Source organism: Ursus maritimus, unplaced genomic scaffold, assembly GCF_017311325.1.
Source record: "Ursus maritimus isolate PB19 unplaced genomic scaffold, ASM1731132v1 scaffold_18, whole genome shotgun sequence".
Taxonomy (NCBI): domain Eukaryota; kingdom Metazoa; phylum Chordata; class Mammalia; order Carnivora; family Ursidae; genus Ursus; species Ursus maritimus.
Genome location: NW_024424230.1, coordinates 27169602 through 27186289, shown reverse-complemented (window position 1 = coordinate 27186289; position 16688 = coordinate 27169602). Strand labels below are relative to the sequence as shown.

The window sequence follows — 16688 nt, the reverse complement described above, 5'->3', positions numbered from 1 at the left end:
GGGGGGGGGGGGGGGGGGGGGGGGGGGGGCGGGCCCTGCTGGATTCGGCTAAGGGGATGGCGAGGCTGCTCCTGGAGCGCCGCCCTCCACCGGCGTGGCCCAGCATGTGACATCGCGCTCAGGGCAGCCAGCTGGAACGCCGCAGTGACTCACTTGGGCTCTCCATGGAGTCTCCAAGCAAGACATCGGAATCTGTAAACCGTTGCCGCTCCAGGGGCTTGAATCCGTCCCTTTTCACGGAGTCTCAAAGACAGGGACGCTTGAGAGGGTGCTTCCAGAACTTTAAAATGCATGCAAATCCCCTGGGAATCTGGTTAAAATGCAGATTCTGATTCCCAAAGTCTGAGCGGGGCTTCATTTCTGAAAAAGCTCCCACGGGTGTCGAGGCAGCTGGTTTGCGGACACCTTAAAGACTTGAGAACATGAACAAGAGTGAATGAAATGGAGCCCTCCCCTATCCCTCGTTAGTGCAAAGCGTCAGCTCTGTCACCCACCATTTGTTGAGCCTCGGAACTGAGGCAAAGATGGGCAGGAGGAAGGAAGTCAGAGGTAGGGATCGTTTTAGATGGGGATAATAATGAAGGTCGCCTTTGCCTGAATGCCTGTCAGGTGCTGCCATCGTGTCCGACCTTTGGGTTTAGCAAGGGAAGTACTACTGATCTCCCTTAATTTTATACTGGGCTCAAGGCTTGGAAAGATGACGCGATCTTCCCCAGGGTGGGATCGCCGCTGGACTTTGAATCCTTGTCTGTCAAACTCCAAACTCCAGCAGATCTCATTATGACACACGTCCTTGTTTTGGAGGGTAAGGAAGTAGAATTAGATTTAGTCCAGTGGTTCCCAACCTTGCTGGCATGTTAGAATCAGCAGGACTTTTAGAGCTCCCACACCCCAGAGACCTACATGATGGATCTTAACCTGGCCTGAGTTTAAGTTAAAAACTGGAAAGAAGGGGGACACCTGGGTGGCACAGTCAGGCAACCAACTCTTGGTTTTGCCTCAGGTTGTGATCTCAGGTTCATGAGTTTGAGCCCACCCCCACCCCACCCCCCACGCAGGCTCAGCGCTGAGCACCGAATCTGCTTCATTCCCTCTTCCTCTCCCTCTGCCCTTCCCTCTGTTTGTCTGCGCACTCTCTTTCTAGAATAAATAAATAAATCTTGGGGCACCTGGGTGGCACAGTGGTTAACTGTCTGCTTTCGGCTCAGGGCGTGATCCCGGCGTTATGGGATCGAGCCCCACATCAGGCTCCTCTGCTATGAGCCTGCTTCTTCCTCTCCCACTCCCCCTGCTTGTGTTCCCTCTCTCGCTGGCTGTCTCTATCTCTGTCGAATAAATAAATAAAATCTTTAAAAATAAATAAATAAATCTTAAAAAAATAAAAATAAAAAGCTGGAAGTAAGGTGATGCGTGGAAAGAAGACATCTGCTAGAAGTCATAGGTGGGGATGGAGATTCTCTTGTCCTTCTGCTATGAGCAGAAGGAACAACCAGCTATTAAATGGAGCTGGATAACTGCATGACTGCACTCGAGAGCTGGAAATGGAGGCGCCTCACCGGCTCCTGCCACCATCCCCCCCGGCTCCCCTGGCAAGGGCAGGGACACTGCACTGTGTGCCAGCTGGCCTCTTGGCTCCATCCAGGGAGCGCCTACCACAAAGGGTGCCCCCAAGAGGCGTCGGGGGTCAGTGGGAGCTTGGGGCCTCATCTGGTGCCTTGTGTCTGTTTACCAAACGAAAACGTTGTGGGCTCAGAACACACCGCGGAGGGACCTTGTCCTGGACTTGCCATCCTGGTTTCTCTCTTTGTGGGGGGCGAGAGGAGGGGAAGGAAAGAATGAGAATGAGTTTCTTCCCCACGCTGTCTTCATTTAGAAACCCTGGCTCGGGACGCAGAAGACACTCAGGGCGGTCCTCGCCTGCACACTTGCTGGGGGTGAGCACCCCGTTACGCTTGTGACGTGTCACGTGTAAAGCCAAGCTGCCGTAGAGAGACGGAGAGCAAGCCGCAGTCCAAATGAAATGCTGCTGGAAGTTTCTGAGCCAAATGACACATATTTAGAAATACCTACAAATGCAAGCTGTAGGGAAAAATACCGAAATCATGACATGTCCCATAACTTCGTTCTCCCCCTCCACCGTTTTCTTCAACTAGCTCTTCTCTCCTGTCACACACATTTTATGAAGTTCCTCAAAGCCTTTCTGGGAAGAGATCTGTTGTGAATAAAGACAACTCTTAGATCCTGACCTTACTGTCTAGTATCTTCTAGCCCAGGTGGGATGGTGTGGCCTAAAGTATGTTTTTAATAAAAGCCGATCCCTGAGCTGTGGCAGGGCCAGGGGGGCCGGTCGCCTGTCTCCTGAGGAACAGGGACCTAAATTGCTGTCCGTTCCCCGGATGCAGCCTGGACAGCAGTCTGCTGGGAAAGTGGAGGGACAAAGGCTCAGTGAGAGCGTGTGGACAGAGTGGATAGGGGGAGGGGGAGAGAGCACTTTCTCGGGGCAGAGGTTCGATGGAGAAACACAGAGGAGGGAAAGCTGGGCACGTGTCAGTTGTGGTCGCGCCGGACGGAGGGTTGGCAGAGGAGTTCAGAGAGCCAGCAGCGACGGGCGCACACACGAGGGGAAGCACACGGGCTCGGGGAGGGGAGGAAAACAGCATCAGGGCTCAAACACTCGGCAAAAGGTATGCCATAAGTGCTAGTAAGAGGTGCTGAAGAAAGAACCGAGAAAAAGTCATTAAATTATCAACAAGGGTTTAAAAACACTTGTGAACTCATGTATGCACCCATTGGGTGCCCACCTGTCCCTCTGCTCTCCGGCTCAGGGGGTCCTCTCCAAAACCACAGGGACTGGGTGACAGTAGCCCCTCGCCCCACAAAGTTTTGGGGACCCTTGTCAGCCTGGTCCAGAGTTCTTGCTCGGCAGTTGTCTCCACGCTCGCAACTACGTCTCCTCTGATGTCACGGCCAGGAAGACCTTCCCCCGGTCCACGCCAGGAGCGGGGAGCCCTTCGGGGATGCCCAAGGACCACCCAACCCCGAGTGAGACGGGCAGGCTTCGGGATAGTGACGCCTCCCTGGGTCGGGTGCAGAGCTTCACACGCACCCTTGCCAAACCTCATCACGTCCGTGTAAACAAGGAAACCTACCCCACACTACAGTGAGGAATCTGAGTTCCAGAAAGGGTCGCTCACGTACCTCAGGGAAAGCATCTAGGAACGGACAAAGTACGGATTCGGGCTCAGGTCCGTCTGCCTCAGGGGCCCGCGTGCCCGCACTACCTCGAACACATCACCTAGCAAGGCTGCATTTCGTGAGTGGCCCCGCGGGGGGACTTTACAGGAACTGGGGGAAAGGCTGGGAAGGTTAGGACGGAGGAGGATGTGGTTCTGCCAAGACTTGAGACCCAATCCTGACCAGGGCCACTGAGGCAGGAGGCTGCACGGGTGCCGTGGGGAGGCGGCTTCGGGATGAGGTCTCTAACAACGTGCGAATTAACGAAAGGCGAACAAAGATCAGCAGCTGGAAATATCGGACGGGGCTGAAGGACATCAAAGTACGAACTTTGGTCTTAGACTTTGAACAAGTTATTTAAACTCCGTGAGCCTCAGTTTCCTCATCTGCAAAATGGGGATAATGGCATTTACCCTCCTAGGACTTTTGCAATGGTTGAATGACCAACGGGAATAGATCGGTTTGCACAGTGTTCGGCACGTAGAGTGAACCTTCAAGCGCTTGTGCCATTCTTATCATGATCATTCTTCTTGCTGTGGGGGATGGTAACCCATTTGCATAAGGAACTCCTGGAAACTGGTGTGGTTCCTTTCATTCCCATACCAGGCCCTCTGACTGTCCTCTTATGATTCATTTTTTTCTTTCTGGGTAACCTAGGAGCTTATTCTCACCTTATTTTACCAGGACAAAATGTTAGAGGGAGATTTCCCTGAAGCTCAGAACTGTAATCATGAACCCCGACCTCTGGTCTCCCTCCTAGGACCCTGCCACACACACCCTGAGCGACAAGGGAGGCTGAGTGGGGGCTAAGACAGGGAGCCCTGTGGTTTCGTAGGTGTCCAGTGGGGGGAGCCAGCGAGTCGTGGCTGCCTTGGGGACCTCTGACAAGCGCTATCAGCAATTGCAGGAGGCGGGAGGTCCAGATGAAAGACCCTGACATCTGCACAGCTCTCTGTGGGTTGTTTGGTTTTTGCTTTTGCTTTTGGTTGTTGTTGTTTTTTAATTCTGCGGTCCAGGAAGTGCACCTGAGTTGGTTAGACTCCCGCCATCCCACAGCAAGCCACAAAAACTGAATTTTAAGAAGAATGGGGGAGAAATGGATTTTTCACTTGAATTTTAGATTCCTCTGCTGTGGAATGTTTGCCTCCGTCCGTTAAAAGGCAGCAGCATTTGTCCCGGGATCCACACCTGGAGAGAAGGACATTTCAGGGAAACGTTTATATGTTTGTTTCCTCCTCACTGGGAAAAAGGGCAGGTTGGTTTCCAGAAAATGAATTGCATACCCCTTGCCCTCCCCACATTCGCACCACACCCCTCAGCACTTCGTGCAGAAGCTGTGTGGAGTCTAAGAGAAAATGAGAAGATTCCACCCAGGAGCAGTCCCTTTGCTCTACTGTGTAGCAAGTTGACCCTCAGTTTTCAGTTTTAAGTGATACTATGTTGATCTTTTTCAGTTACAAATATTCCCAGAAATATTTCAGGGTGAGGGTAAGGGCTAGAACAGCCAGGGAAAGAAAAAGATGAACTTGCAGGATTGCCCCTGGGTACAGACCTTGGAACACAGCAGAAAAATGGCAAAGCTTCTGGCACCAAATCAAGAACAGAGAGGGGGGAGAGAGGGAGGAGAGGGGAGAAGGAGAGGGAGAGAAACATCAGCAGAGAGAGGCAGAGAGAGAGACAGAGAGAGAGGGAAAGAGAAAGAGACAGACAGACATCAGGTGCAGGACAGGGGACGGGTCCTCGGCAATGCTTTGGCCGGAGCTCCTGCAGTGGGAGGAGAAAGCCGAGGGCATGGGTATGCCAAGCGGGGTTCTGAGTATAAAACTGTTAAGTGCCTCCTCCCAGCACTATCTCCTCCTAGGCACCCTCCCTTTTACCAGAGCCCAGCAGCGCTTTATCAGCCGGCGCCTTCTGCCGCCGGGAAGCCAGCCGGAGCGTGAGTACCCTCCTCATTTCTATTCATTTCCAGCTGTCCCCTGTGGCCAGTTTGTCTGCTTACTCCTAACTGTTGCTCTTTCACCCTTTTCTTCTTTTTTTAATGGAGAAATATGCCTCAGATGGTTGCAACTGAGGAGACGCAGCAAAGTCAGAGTTCTGGGAGGCTGGAAAGCAATTTACCAAAGGCTTCTTCCTTAAACTCTGTGAGCCTCAGTTTCCTCATCTGCAAAATGGGGATAATGGCATTTACCCTCCTAGGACTTTTGCCCTGTCCTTGCTCCTGATTTCGGAAACTGGGTGAAAGCAGCCCCTGAGCTCCGTGTGCAAGAGGGGTTTGAGCCAGGAGCTACTTCATGGGCCAAATGATTCTGGGCTCATCAGTGCTGGATAGGGGTTGCAAAGTGTGTTCGTGAAATCATTGAGGGAAGTTGGAGACATATCAGTATGACTCAAAAAAAAAGTGGGGTACGGGGAATGGCCCTTTGCAAATACGGCTCTGCGTACCTCGCTGCGTGTGCCGTCTTGCTGAAGGGAGTGTGCTAGCCAGCCCCTGGGAGAACTGGCGTCCACCACCACCCCACCCCCAGCTTCCATGCAGTTTCATTTCCTGGTGTGGAATTCAGACCCCAAGGCTTCTAGGAGTGGTGTCTTCAGAGGACAGAGAGTTTTCATCAGGAGACAGGAATACCTGACAGCATTGTCTTTGCTTCTGATTACAGCTTTGAAGAAAACTGAGCTGAGCACCTCCCACCACTTCGAACCAAAAACTACCTAAAACAAAGATTATTGTAAGTACCAAGTAAATGTCAGTGCTTAAATTCTCTTTGTGATAGAGCATTACTATTTAGATGTTTTCTTCTATATCTGTACCCAAAACTTTGTATTATTTTTTGACGTGAAACTTGAGCCACAGAAGATGGAAGACTTTCGGGTCTCTCCAATCGCACGGATTTCTAATGTACGCTGTTTTATTGCATATAATCAAATAGGGAATGTTGGTTGAACTGAAATCTTGGTATTATTTGTGTTAGAATAAGTACTGCTTCGTTTCACTAGTGATCTGGGCTATGAGGAGTGCTTTCTGATTCCTGCTGGAAAGCTCACCCGGTGCAGCTTCCAGAATATTCCTGGGATGTTCACTTTAGCACATACACACTTGTTGTGGATGTGTCAGTGATACGAAAGAATGAGGTTCACTCTGAGGTGCATGTCTGTCAGAAGAGCTCCCGCTTCCAGCAAGGGCTAGGGTCAAAGTGGGGGTGGCGGGGACTTTGGTTGTTGTTCGCCCCCATCCCAGGGTAATTTCAAGGCAGCCGTGAAGACAGCCTGTGTGCGCTATGTCACTGAGTCCTGACGCACACTGCAGACCCCATCACTCAGGAGCTGCTCCTTCACTGTTTACTTGAATAGACTCTCAGTGCCGTTAGTGTGCCTGGCTCCAAGAAGAAAAAGAATCACCCAGGTTCCCTATTGCATAAAGCTGACTCTGCCGAGGAGACTTGGATGGTCCCCACTCGGAACCTCAGTTTTCTCTTCTATAAAGTGAAGGCTTGAGCTGTGTGCTCTTTACAACCTCACCTAGATCTCAAATGTCTCTCTCTGGGCTCTAAGAAAATATGATGGTGACTTCAAGGGACTGTGTCCCTAGATGTATGTGATTGTGGTGGGGGGGACAGGGAGGGGGCCCTTCAGGGGCCAAAGGGGTAAACACCGACACTGAGAGAACGTGACAGTCCCTGCTTGTCTCTTTCTTTCTTCTTTCCTTTTTTTTTTTTTTAAATGACATGTAAGATGAGAGCCCGACCACTGGTTTTTGTTAATGCTGTCCTTTATCAAACAAACAAAAATACTTCATCCAACCCACAGACACTTCTGTTGGTACTTAACTAGCCAGATAGTTTAACCATGGATAAACACACACACACCATTTTTTTTCTACGACACGTCAATAGTATTTTCCACAATTGCGGATTTTTCAAAGCAAGCCAGTAAAAGAAAGTAAAAATTAAATAAAGGAGGGACAAAAAAAAAAAAATACTACACACACACTTTTCTGGAACTTCTGAAGGAAGAATGATATCCTTGGATGCAACCGACTTTTTTTTAAAAAATAAAATTTACAAAAAGTTGCCACACTTGTTGCATTCAACTAAGAATTGTTTATTTTTAACAAGGTGATATCCAATATTTAACAATTCTTACTCTGATGCAAGAGAAAAGGTCATTTAGCAGTGTCTCAGATGGGCTCTCCTTGTGCATTGAGAGTGTGGCTTGTATCTTATTACAGAAAACAGAGCCCACCCCATCCATGCCTCTCCTATTCGTGCAGAACAAGGCTGAGGGAAATTGTTGCCTGGGCATTGGTCCCCAAGACGGAGCCCTAACGCTTTGCCTGAAGCATGTGGGAGCCTGAAGGCCACCCCTCCCTCTGGACAGGCAGCAGAGCTGCAAGCTCCTGCTGGCAGGGAAACGCAGCAGAACGGAATCTATGCGTTGGTCGTGCAGGATGGTTTCTATCATTTTTCCCTTTCATTTAAGCAAAGTAAAAATGAACGTTCCATGTCTGCAGTCAGCTCATTGTCTCTGCTTGCTGACGGGGAAGCCTGCCTTCTCCCTGGAGTCTCTGCTCCCCAGGACCCCCCTGGGCGCTCTCCGGCCTCCCTCCATCCTGCCCTTCTCGTGCTCATCCTGCTGATTCACTTCTTTTTGCCCTTTGTCAAGTATGGAGAGAAAGGAAGGATGAATGGACAGTCTCTGACGGGCGGCGCTGGGGACGCCCCTCGTGGTCCTCTTTGGAAGGACCCTCGTGGAGATAAGGCTGGCGAGGCCGCGCTCGGAGGCTTCGCCCGGCTCGGCTCGGCGTGGCCCCGGCCTTTTCGGCGCCGAGCCCGGGAAGTGGGGTCCTCACGCGCTGCGGCGTGGCGCCGCCAGGGCGGAGCGGCAAGCCCGGGAGTCGTGGTCCCGAAATTCACAGGACACTGAACTTGGGTTAGACGGGGGACCACTGAACTACTGAGTTCTGGGAACAGTGGAAAAACTAGGAAAATGGAGTCTGGGGTTTTAATCTTACCCTGCTGCTCCTTATTTAGAGCTTCTTGCCTTTTTTTCTTGTCTTTTTAGTTAAATCTAATGGCCAACTTAGATCTGAGAAATCCGAGCATCAGCAGAAGTCCCCTGCTGCATTGCCTTCTGATCAGAATTCTTACAGTTCTCCAAAGAACTGCCAACAGGCACGTGTGATAAAATTCTAGGGTGAACTACAACCTTGAAGTTACTGGTGTCTCATAAGCAGTTCTCATGCCTGAGTTCTGGAGCGAGCCCTCAGGATCTGAAGGGCTCTGGAAGTGCTCAGTAGTTCAGAATGAATAGTTCGTGGGCAGGCTCTGCCACAGCAGCCGCTGTCTGCTTAACCTGGGAGAGGAGCCCCCTCTCTTGGGCGTGGTACCCCAACAAACCATCCCAGCATGCGGGGACCGGGGAGACAAATGGCTAGAAGCCTTCTACATGCTGGGCTGTGGACTCAGACAAAATAACCCAGTCTTTCTTCCACTTTGGGTGGCTCGGCAAGGAGCTCAGGCCATGCTGGTTCTCGACCACGTCTGACCAGTTACAGTATCAGGTTTGGCATCTGAATCTCCAAATTCTCTGAGCTGATGGTGTACTTAAAACCCTCTAAAATAAATAAATATATGCCGGAAATTTCGAGAACATGAATTTGTTCACCTCGAAATAACCTAATTGCTTCTGTAGTTGATGGAAAAATGGTCGTGTTTTCATTCAGTGCTGCCTCCGTAGGAACGGATCTACTCAGTTGTAGAAACTCAAAGAAATTGTGTCTGAGTCTCTTGCCAGTTGCCTGGGGTGAAACCTGATGCCGCCCTTACATGGGTCCTGCTTTGCAAATGGGTCACTGGTGCTGAGGGAGGAGCTTGCTGAGCAATGTTGTCAGTAATGAGATTTAAAGAGGAAGACATAGGACAATAAATGATAGCTATCACTTAGATTATACAATAAAAGGTGGTTTTTCATAATTGCTTACAATTTGAATTGTTTTCTATGTTTCACTATGGGGCCAGCTGAGCTCCCTGTAGGCTAAGTTTTGGTTCCTGACCTCCAGCAGTCTTCAATTTAAGAACTTCTTAATGCCAGGGTTCATGGGCAATCTCACAAGTGCAGGTGTCTAACACTATTTTGCCAAGACGAAATGAGCTTGGTCTAGAATTCATTGCGTAAATAGCTTCTGCTTTGTGTAATGATTAATGGGTGGCCATGGTTTAAAAGCAGGACACTGAGTCGGAGAGTGAAATAATGCAACTGAAGTGTGGTGTCTACTCAATAAAAAATCAGTTACACACATTGATTTTTGTACTGGGATTAACAAAAGCCCAAACTAGAGTCAGGATTGCAAAAACTAAAAATTTTTAAAAGGCATAAATTTGTTATTTGTTAATAGGTGTTTGTTGGCTGTGATAAATGCAACAAGGAGGGGGCCAAAACTAGCCATGAGAACCCCTTATTCACAGCCTGGCCACAGGGAGAAGATGAGCCGGTTTATCTGCATAGATTTGGGGTATTACCTTGGTCGTGGCTTCTATGCCTGTGGCTTCCACTTTCCACTGGCGTCTTCTGGGTTCTGAGAGTTCTGATGTTTCCCTACTCCACACTTACCTGGCTGTGCTCTGGGCATTTCTTGCACGCTCACGGTGGTTTGCCAATGTCTTTCTCCCTTTGCCTCCCTCTGGGATTACGTCATTAACATTCTTTCGTATCTACCATTGGCACCGTGAAAACTTCATTTTTGTCTAGAGGGTACCATTCTGGGGATGTTGGCGCTGTCCTATCACACAGTTATCATGAGAAGCGAAGAGTCTTGTAGCGAACACAAGTTGTGGTTACAGTAGTATTTTCCTGAGACATGCTTACTATAATCGTGGATTGTATAGTCTTGTATTGTACAATTCTTAGATTACAACTTTTTGGTTTTCAACAGCTTGGTTCATTTTTACCTTTTCCAGTTTCTATACCTTGTGGAATATAATTCATGACTGTTTTTAAACACGTAAACAACAAATTCCAAAAATAAAGACTATCTGAGGCAGTTGCCCAGTGTGCGGCCATGTCAAGCAATCTTTGACTTGGAGCGTGTCTCTGAGGGGCTTTGCTTAGGCTGCGTCAACACACAAAGGCTGGTTAGTAAGTCACTCTGCCTTGTCAAACTTTTAAAAACAACACTTTTTTGGTAAAGTAGAATCTTAATTTTAAAAGGCTGCTTGGGACTTCTGGGCAAGGTGGTGGAGTAGGCAGACCCTAAGCTCACCTTGTCCCATGGATCCACCTAGAGAACGCTCATATCAGTGTAAATAACCCAGAAAACGATCCGAAGACTGACCGAACAAACCGCGGAACTAAATGCAGAGAAGAGGTCACATGGAAGTGGGCAGAAAGAGCGAAGATGCAGTCAGGAGCCTCACGGACCCACAGGTTGGCTCTCACCAGGAGGGAGCTGTGCACACAGAGAGGGGAGAGAAACAGACCCCCACACCAGGGAACCCACACAAGGAGGACGAATTCCTGTAACACTTAGTTTTAAAAACCAGAGGGGCTGAATTTCATGAGTTCTCACAACCAGCAGGACTTAAAACCTGAAATTTTAAAAATCAGTGGGCTTGGCTGTAGGAGAACAGAGAGGGAGAGAGGAAACGGAGGCCCCAGGCTTGCTTAAAGAAACAGCTTGACAAACAGCCCGGTGGAGACACAGCATAAAAGCAGCAGTTTGAAAAATGCCTGGGGCATACAGGAAGGACAACTATTTACTCATCTCAGAGCATGTCCTGGAGGGACAGAGGTCACTGGGGGACTCCTCCAGGAAGAAAGGGGCTGGCAGGCACCATTTCCCTCCCATGCCCCCCAGCATAAACACACAGCCGCCTGCAGGAACTGGCCTGCTGCTGACACTCTCCCCACTGCTCCTCTCCCTCCAGACAACCCTGCCTCATTCCCAGCATGCCGGGCCCCTTTTGGGTAGGAGGCCATTCAGTGCAGTGCCACAGGCCTGGCAGGGTGCAAGCAGCCCCCACAGGGACCAGCAGCACTCCAAAGTGACTCCTGCCCCGGGGAGAGGGGAAGATAACCACGCACACCGGTCAGACTGCAGCCCCAGCTGCAGTGGGCTGGGGGAAGACATCGGGTTGGACCATAGGCCCCGTCGACAACAGGCAAAGAAAGTCACTGCAGACGACCGGACTGAAGGAAAAGGGAGCTCAGTCACAACAGCTGAGTGCACACAACACACCTGGAAGACACCCCTGGAGCAGCAGGCTCTGGTGAACAGAGGACGAGGCACGTCCGGGCGCTGCAGACCCTCTCCAGAAGGCCATTACTTGCCAGTGCAGGAGACTCAGCTGACTTTCCTAATACAGAGACACAGATGCAGAGCCTTAGACAAAATGAGGAGACAGAGGAATATGTCCCAAATGAAAGAACAGGACAAAATCACAGCAAGGGATCAAAGCGAAATGGAGATAATAATGTGCCTGATAGAGAATTTAAAGAAATGATCGTAAAGATACTCACTGGACTTGAGGAAAGAATGAAGGACGTGTGAGACCCTTAATGATGAGATTAAAAAAAAAAAAAAAAGAACCAATCAGAGATGAGAATGTAATAAAGGAAATTAAAAATACACTAGATGAAATAAATAGACTAGAGGAAGCAGAAGAATGAATCAGTGACCTAGAGGACAGAGTAAAGGAAAGCAATCAAGCTAAGCAGGTAAAAGGGAGAAGAAAAAAAAAACATGCAAAATGAGAATAGACTTAGGGAACTCAGCAACACCACCAAGCATAATAACATTCACATTATAGGGATCCAGAAGAAGAAGAGGAAAAAAGAGGGTCAGAAATTTTATTTGAAGAAATAATAGCTGAAAAATGCCCAAATCTGGAGCAGGAAACAGAAATCCAGATCCAGGAGGCACAGAGAGCCCCCAAGAAAATCAAACCAAGGAGGTTCCCACAATGACGCATAGTAATTAAAATGGCAAAAAGTAGTGATAAAGAGAGAATTTTAAAAGCAGCAAGAGAAAAGAAAACACTTATATACAAGGGAAACCTCATAAGGCTATTAGCTGATTTTTCAACAGAAATTTTGCAGACGAGAAGAGAGGGGCATGATGTATTTGAAGTGCTGAAAGGAAAAAAGAACCTGCGGCCAAGAATACTCTCTCCAGCAAGGCTGTCATTCAGAATAGAAGGAGAGATAAAGAGCTTCCCAGACAAACAAAAGTTAAAGAAATTCATGAACACTAAACCAGTCCTACGAGAAATATTAAAGGAGACTCTTTGAGTGAAAAGGAAGGACCATAATCAAGAGAAAGGAAAGTAGGAAACGCAAGAGCAGTAAAAATAAATATATCTGTAAAAATCAGTCAAAGGACTCACAAAATAAAAGGATGTAAAATATGACACCATATACCTAAAATATGGTGGCTAGTGGAGTAAAGAATGGGTTCAAACTTAAGTAACCATCAACTTAATATAGACCACTATATACAGAAGACGTTATATACGAACTGAATAGTTACCACAAATCAAAACCAGTAATAGATTTGCAAAAATTAAAGAGAAAGGAATCCAAATATATCACTAAAGGCCAACTAATCATGAGAGAGGAGAACAAGAGAAGAAAGGAACAGAGAAGAACTACAAAAACAACCATAAAACAAGGAACAAAATGGCAGTAAATACATACCCATCAATAATTACTTTGAATGTAAATGGACTAAATGCTCCAACCGAAGACATAGGGCGGCAGAATGGATTAAAGAAGAAGAAGAGGAAGAAGAAGACCCCTCTATATGCTGCCTACAAGGGACTCATCTCAGACCTAAACACATGTACAGATTGAAAGTGAAGGGATGAAGAAATTTATCATGCAAATGGATGTGAAAAGAAAGCTGGGGTAGCGATACTTATATCAGACAAAATAATATTTAAAACAAAGATGGTAACAAGAGACAAAAAAAGAACACTATACAATAATAAAGGGAACAATCCAACAAGAAGATATAACAATTGTAAATATTTATGCATCCAACATGGGAGCACCCAAATACTTAAAACAGTAACGAACATAAAGGAACTAGTTGATAGTAATACAATAATAGAAGGGCATGTTAACACCCCACTTAACATCAGTGGACAGATCATCCAAACAGAAAATCAACAAGGAAACAGTGGCTTCGAATGACACACTGGATCAGATGGATTTTAACAGATATAGTCAGAACATTCCATTCTAAAACAGCAGAATACACATTCTTTTAAAGTGCACATGGAACATTCTACAGAATAGATCACATATTACGCCACAAAACAAGTTTCAACAAATTCAAAAAGACTGAAATCATACCATGCATTTTTTCTGACCACAACACTATGAAACTAGAGTCAATCACAAGAAAAAATCTGGAAAAGATCACAAATACATGGAAGTTAAATAACATGTTATTAAACAATGAATGGCTCAACCAAGGAATCAAAGAGGAAATCAAAAAATACATGGAGACAAATGAAAATGAAAACACAAGGGTCTGAAATCTTTGGGACGCAAAAGCATTTCTCTTATTTATTTATTTATTTATTTATTTATTTATTTATTTGACAGAGATAGAGACAGCCAGCGAGAGAGGGAACACAAGCAGGGGGAGTGGGAGAGGAAGAAGCAGGCTCATAGCGGAGGAGCCTGATGTGGGGCTCGATCCCAGAACGCCGGGATCATGCCCTGAGCCGAAGGCAGATGCTTAACTGCTGTGCCACCCAGGCGCCCCTACAAAAGCATTTCTAAGAGGGAAGTTCATAGCAACACAGGCCAACTCAAGAAGCAAGAAAAATCTCAAATAAGCAACCTAATATTACACCTAAAGGAGTTAGAAAAAGAACAAACAAAACCCCAAATCAGTAGAAGGAAGGAAAAAATAAAGATTAGAGTAAAAATAAATGATATAGAAATTTAAAAAACAATAGAACAGATTGATGATACCAGGAGCTGGTTCTTTGAAAAGATCAACAAAATTGATGAACCTTGAGCCAGACTCATCAAGAAAAGAGAGAGAGGATTCAAATAAACAAAATCACAAAAGAGGAGAAATAACAACGGACACCACAGAAATACAAAAGATTATAAGAGAATATTATGAAAAACTACAGGCTGACAATCTGGACAACCTAGAAGAAACAGATAAAACTCCTAGAACATATAACCTCCAAAAACTGAATCAGGAAGAAATTGAAAATTCGAACAGACTGATTATTGGCAATGAAATTGAATCAATGACCAACAAACAAAAGTTCAGGATCAGATGCCTTCACAGGTGAATTCTACCGAACATTTAAAGAAGAGTTAAAATCTATTCTTCTCAAACTATTCCAAAAAATAGAAGAGGAAGGAAAACTTCCAAATTCATTCTAGGAGGCCCACATTACCTTGATAACAAAACCAGATAAAGACCCTACAAAAAAGAGAACGATAGGCCAATATCCTAATGAACATAGATGCAAAAGTCCCCAACAAAATATTAGCAAACAAATCCAACAATACATTAAAAAATCATTCACCACAATCAAGTGGGATTTATTCCTGGGATGCAAGTGCGGTTCAAAATTCAAAAATCAATCACCATGATACATCACATCAATCAAAGAAAGGATTTAGAAAACCACATATGATCATTTCAATATATGCAGAAAAAGTGTTCGACAAAGGACAACACCCATTCGTGATTAAAAAAAAAAACTCTCAACAAAGTAGGTTTAGAGAGAACATACCTCAACATAATAAAGGCCATATATGAAAAACCCACAGCTAACATCGTACTCAATGTGAAAAATTGAGAGCTTTCCCCTAAGACCAACAAGACAAGGACGTTCATCTCATCACTTTTATTCTACATAGTAGTGGAAGTCCCAGCCACTACAGACGATAAAAAGAGAAAAAGGGCATCCAAATTGGTAAGGAAGAAGTAAAACTTTCACTATTTGCAGATGATATGATACTATATGTAGAAAACCTTAAGGACTCCACCAAGAAAACTGCTAGAACTGATCAATGAATTTAGTAAGATCCCAGGATACAAAATCAATGTACAGAAATCTGTTGCACTTCTATACACCAATAATGAAGCAAGAGAAAGAGAAATTAAGAAAGCAATCCCATTTATAATTGCACCAAAAATAATAAAATACCTAGAAATAAGCTTAACCAAGGAGGTAGAAGACCTATACCCTGAAAACTACAAAATATTGATGAAAGAAATTGAAGATGATACAAACAATGGAAAGATATTCCATTCTCATGGATTGAAAGAAAAAATATTGTTAAAATGTCCATACTACCCAAAGACATCTACCGATTTAATGCAATCAATAACAAAATACCAAGAGCATTCTTCACAGAACTAGAACAAATAATATTAAAATTTGTATGGAACCACTAAAGGCCTGGAATAGCCAAAACAACCTTGAAAAAGAAAAACAAAACTGGAGGCATCACAATTTCAAATTTCAAGTTATACTGCAAAGCTGTAGTGATCAAAACAGTATGGTACTGGCACAAAAACAGACCCAAAACTCAATGGAACGGGATAGAAAGCCTAGAAATAAACCCACGATTATATGGTCAGTTAATCTTCAACAAAAGAGGCAAGAATATGCCACGGGAAAAGACAGTCTTTTCAACAAACTGGTGGTGGGAAAACTGGTCAGCTACATGCAGAAGAATGAAACCGGACCACTTGCTTACACCATACACAAAAATAAACTCAAAATGGATTAAAGACCTAAATGTGAGACCTGAAACCATAAAAATCCTAGAAGAGGCAGGAATTTTTCTGACATTGACATTTCCAGATATGTTTCCTGAGGTAAAGGAAATAAAAGCAAAAATAAACTCTTGGGACTACATCAAAATAAAAAGCTTCTGCACAACAAAGAAATCAACAAAACTAAACGACACCCTACCGAATAGGAGGAGATATTTGCAAATGATATAACGGATAAAAGGTTAGTATCGAAAGTATATAAAGAACTTATACAATTCAAAATAATTCATTTAAAAAATATGGGTAGAAGACATGAAAAGACATTTCTCCAAAGAAGACATACAGATGGCCAACAGACACATGAAAAGAGGCTCAACATCACTCATCATCAGGGAAATGCAAATCAAAACCGCAATGAGATACCACCTCACACCTGTCAGAATGGCTACAATCAAAAACAGAAAAACAACAGGTGTTGGTGAGGATGTGGAGGAAGAGGAACCGTCATGCGCTGTTGCTGGGAATGCAGACTGGTACAGCCACTGTGGAAAACAGTATGGAGGTTCCTCAAAAAGTTAAAAATAGAACTACCCTATGACCCAGTAATTGCACTACTTGGTATTTACCCAATGAATACAAAAACACGAATTTGAAAGGACATATGAACCCCTATGTTTATTGCAGCATTGTTTACAATAGC

The 16688-nt window shown here is 45.6% G+C and overlaps 1 protein-coding gene across 2 annotated transcripts in view; it reads left to right on the top strand.

The window, feature by feature from the left end:
• The first annotated feature begins 5050 nt into the window (after positions 1-5050).
• The window catches only part of SLC14A1 (solute carrier family 14 member 1 (Kidd blood group)), a 30388-nt gene continuing 18750 nt past the window's right edge, over positions 5051-16688 (top strand). The window contains exons 1-2 of one of the 2 annotated variants that reach the window (XM_008691530.2): positions 5051-5170; positions 5892-5960. The gene's annotated coding sequence lies outside the window, so the exon portion shown is untranslated. Of the gene's footprint in view, positions 5171-5211; positions 5376-5891; positions 5961-16688 lie in introns of those variants that run through there. The other variant, XM_040632558.1, reaches the window with a different exon arrangement.